At 41.8% G+C, this 4,823-nt stretch overlaps 1 protein-coding gene across 1 annotated transcript in view; it reads right to left on the bottom strand.

The window, feature by feature from the left end:
* pitpnm2 (phosphatidylinositol transfer protein, membrane-associated 2) overlaps nt 1-4,823 on the bottom strand; it is a 45,239-nt gene that overhangs the window by 33,482 nt on the left and 6,934 nt on the right. Inside the window, exon 2 of the mRNA XM_087172158.1 lies at nt 4,293-4,330. The gene's annotated coding sequence lies outside the window, so the exon portion shown is untranslated. The remainder of the gene's footprint in view (nt 1-4,292; nt 4,331-4,823) is intronic.

Here is a 4,823-nt window from a genome sequence, read left to right as displayed (position 1 = left end):
ACCCCACCCCCTCCTCGCTGTCTCCACCTCCCCGGGACCAAGGAAGCTCTGTTACCATGGAGACGCATGAGGCTGACGTCTGATTGGTGGGGTTTGTTGTGATGCAGCGAGTCGGCGGTGCAGCCCACCAGATTGATTGCCTTTTCATTTCAGTGTACATCACTCTCCAACACTGATCCAGAGTCAGCTCCTCCACTTGTTTTATTATTATTTATGATTTATGACTTTCATTTATTTTACTTTATTTGATTAGAATTTTACTTTTACTGTTAATGCATTTATTTCTTTTTATCATTATTTATTTGCATGCAACAAATGGGCCGCGAAGTAAAAGCCAGATTAATTTCACAGACGATATAAATCATATAAAACAGACACAAACACCAAATCCTCACGTTTGAGGAGCTGGAACCAGCGAGAGTCTCATTGTCATCAAACATCTAGAGGAAGGAACCTTCCTTAACTTATCGAACTGTGCAACAAATGGTTTTAAAACTGAGATTATTCAACTACAACTGAAACTAATAGTTATTGTCAGAGTTGATTTAGCTGCTGATTGTTTTCTCGATTGATCTCTTGGTTTATATCAAACACCGGGGAAAAATAAAGAGAAGTTTTGGCATTTCTGCTTTGAAAAATTACTTAAATGATTAATTAACTGCATCAATAGCTGGCGATTGGCCGAATTTTCTGTCAATCAATTAATCGGTTGCTCCACTTTTCTTCACCACTTGTCTTTTTTTTGTAAAAGCAGTCATCAAGAATTGTTATAAATATAAGATTTTACTGATTAAAGTGTCCAAGAAGTTCAGACTCACATTCTGCAAGTTCAACATTCAAACCATCTGTAACATAATTATTAATTAACGCCTTAATTAAAATGTGATGCTGCGGACGTGTAGTGAAGCCGCTCCCGGAGGCAGAACACCCGCTCTGATGATTATTCATACAGCTGCCGTCCTGTTTTTCCTGCTGTGTGTTTTTCCTGTATTGTCCACAGAATTTGAATGAGCCAGCTGAGTGGCGTGGACACAGGTCTTTCCTTTTGACTAACAAATCGGCGAATGAGGAAAACTGTACGCCGTACAAAATGCTATTATTCCAGACTGTAGTTGTGACGACGCTCTCAAATCTGTTAAACTCAATATCCATCAATCTTTACTTCTGTTTTGAAGGTATTTCCAGAATTGTTAAAAACTCTTTTAACCATCTGAATGTAGTAAATATTCTGTCTGTTTCACAATAAAAGATTTTTAACTCATTTAAAAGTAGAGGCCTCTTTCCTCAGATTCAAACTGTACGGCTTTATCTTCCAGAATATAAAGATGTTACATTTTACTATTTTATATTTTTGTGAGAAATATTTTCATGCAAAATAATGTGTTGACGTTTTGCTTGTGTTTTACAAAAAGAGCAAAGAAGATATGTCATTTCTGACTTCCTGCAGCTGCAGCTTGCAACATGAAACATTTCCTTTATCATAAATTTTGACCAATTTAACTAATTAAAAGAAATGACAACATACTTTAGCTTTAGCATGGAGGTGGACTGTAGGATTTGCAATTTTAGAAATGATGTTTACATATTACAAAATTGTTTTCCAAATTACATTGTGATGAAAAAGGTAATAATTGGCTCAGAAATTAGTTGTATATAAAACATAACTTTGTGGTCATGTTTTTTTTGTTAGTAACCGTTAGAAGTGTTGGTAAGTTCTGGTCAGAGCTAGGCTAGCTGTTTCCCCCTGTTTCCAGTCTTTACGCTAAGCTAAGCTAAGCTAAGCTAAGCTAAGCTAACTGTCTCCTGTTGAACTACTCCTTTTAAGGATTGTGGAAATACCCTCAGAGCAGATTTCATCTCAGATCTCAGTGTGTTTTCTCTCTCGGTCGTTCGTACCGACGTGTCGCTCTGTGACTCAAACGTGGTGGTGACACATGAGAGGCGCAAGCCAGAGCTGCTTCTGTGGATGAGACCTGATGTGCACTGAGCGAGCGCTGCAAGCGTAGGACAAACTCTATGACTCACACGTCTACGCTTTATAAACGTCTCTTTAATTACATCCAGCCGACGCGTCTCTGTGGGTTTGAGGTTTAAAAATATCCCACCTGCAGCCAGACGTGTTCTGTAGGGGATTGTGAAGCCGCCCACTTCTCTTTAAGGACATTTCAAAACGGCACGAGAATTGAGAGTCGGCGAGGCCTTTTGGCTCCGAGGATGAACCTGACGACGTTTACTACAAGAGAGCACAAAAGGCAAACTACACCTAGATTAAATTTACTGCCGTACCGACGAGCGGGGGGGGGGGGGGGGGGGGGGGTGCTCAGAATGAGAATGAGCCCTGTGGTTCATCGCTCTCCTCGCTCTCAGCCTCTGGTTTTATCTGCCAGCTACAGGGGTGTACATCCTCTGAATGAAATGACTTGTTGATAGGTACTCCGCCCAACACACACACACACACACACACACACACACACACACTTTATCTGAGCATCAGCAGAGCACACGCTAACAGAATCAACCCCTTCTTTCTCTAAACACCACGGCCCCTGCTACACGTGAACATCTGCTGCTGCTGTTGTGGCTGTTAATTTGTGATCTTGTCAAACACGTCTTTCCTCACCAGACGCTCCTGTTACTCATCCTGCACATATCAGACCAATCAGACTCTCAGGTTACTGTCACCTCACTGACGGTATTTGTCAGGACGTCGCGCCGGCGGGGCTGCAGGATGTGTCTGACTAAATACCGGGTGGATTGTTGTATTTATATTTCACCTCAGCTGAAAGTTCACGCGTCACCAGATAGTGAGGTCACTGCAGCGGTGGAAAGTCACAGAGACGCAGGTGCAGGTACTTTACTTAAATATTTCCATTTAATCCCTTTTTTCTTTTTACCAGTGGTGGAAGAAGTAGTCATGTGTTCAAATTCCAACTTCAGCAAAAGTACTAGAATAAGTATTATGAGCAAAATATGCTTAAAATATCCAAGTAAAAGAACTAATTCTGCAGTAAAATACGACTCATTTATAAGACACATTGTTAAAGATTAAACTTATGGCTTCCAACTTCTCTAACTTCACAGAAGAATCAGCGTCTCGTGGCTCCTCGTCTTGTTTAAGACGTCTGAGTTGTCATCAGCTCCGACAAAGAGACTTTTCCTCTCTGAACTTTCAGTGACTGTTTGAGGCACAATGACTTTAAATCATAGAATATTTCACCAAAAGAAAAAAAAGCCTTAGAGAAAAGAGAAAATGAACAGATTTGTGGACGAGAACTTTGTTTTTTCTTCTTTCCTACATCATTTATCTTTCAAATTTAAATCATCACACTGGAATAATTTGCCTAATTCACTCAGATCCGTCAGGTACTCGGTACTGATGGTGTCGTTTCATTTGGTCTGACAGTGTTCATTTATTTCCTGTTACTTTTTTTCTTTTTAAGTACTTTTAGTGGCTGGACGTCTGGATCTCAACTTCATCGGAGAAACGAGCTGAGCAAACGTTAGCGGCGGCGGCGGCTCAGCTCGCAGCCCCTCCCTGACGTCCTGTCTCCACCAAACAGTGTCACAGAAACACTGATTTCTAAAGGTGTTTTACCAGTTTTCATCAGAGAGTCTGTTTGTTGTGGACAGGAGGAAACATCTGTGGATAATTCAGCTGCTGGTAAAAACCTCCTGAACCACCGACACTGAAGGAATACAAACGGCAACGGCCGTGACGACAACAACTCCCATGATCCCACGCTTCTTCACGACGTCATTAAAACTCCATCTTTTGTTACTGCTTCAATTGAGAAACCCCCGAGCGCCAGAAAATACATACTGTCCGTTAAATGATCATATTATCACTATTATTTATTGGTTTGTTGCTTCAGCGTTAATGACGAGTGAAAGCGAGATGGTTCTTCTCAAAACATTTAAAATTTTTTAGAAAGAAATGAATCGTCTCACAATCTTTCAGATTTAGCTGGTGACCCATTAGAGGGGCCCGATCCTCAGGTTGGGAACCACTGGACAAAACTAAACCTGGAGCAGCTACAACAGTAAGATGCTGCTGAAGCATCGACGCATCAGGATCTAATAAAGCTTCAGAACAAGTACTTTTACTTTTGGTAATTTAGGTATATTTTGCTGATAATATTACGTAGGATTTTTCACGCAGGACTTGTACTTGTACCTTTTTGCACTGCGATGTTGGTGAAGGATCTGAATACTTCATCCACCACTCTTCAGCTGACAGGAAATGGTTTTAAAACGGCTTTTCAGCACCACAGATACGAGTTGTTGTCACTGACCTGCAGTCCATCTCCAGCGGTGGCTTCCTCCCTCCTTCCTGTGAATGACAAACAGCTGTGATGAGATTCAGTGAGCAGCTGATGTCCCGCTAATGAAACATGAATTCAGAGCACGAGAGCTCACACAGCGCTCCGTGAGAGAGTCACACTCATATCCCAGAAATACCACAGAGTAAGGAGCAGAAGTCATGTTTCGAAACACTTTCCTTCCTCAATCCAGCGTGAGAAGAACAAAAGGTCTGGCAGAGAATAGAATAAAATACAGAACAAAATATCAGGAAAGCGACACGTCATTCAAACTCTGTTTTCTGTGTATGGCACCAGGCGGAAGTCTCCTTTCCTGAATGGATGCCAGACATGTTCATCCACAGTCAGTGTGGTCATCTGACACTGTCACAACATGACAACATAAAAAAGAGACGTGGGCAGCAAATGAGAGTGAACGCGGCCCTGACGTGATGGCTGGGTGATGAGAGAGGACGGGCTATTTTTAGCTCAGGGCGGCGGAGGAGGGGAGGCGGGAGGTGGAGG

This window comes from Seriola lalandi, unplaced genomic scaffold, assembly GCF_002814215.2.
Source record: "Seriola lalandi dorsalis isolate HSWRI2012SDOR001 ecotype SW California unplaced genomic scaffold, Sedor1 jcf7180002052111, whole genome shotgun sequence".
In the NCBI taxonomy this organism is placed as follows: Eukaryota; Metazoa; Chordata; class Actinopteri; order Carangiformes; family Carangidae; genus Seriola; species Seriola lalandi.
This window is presented reverse-complemented; position numbering and strand designations above follow the sequence as displayed.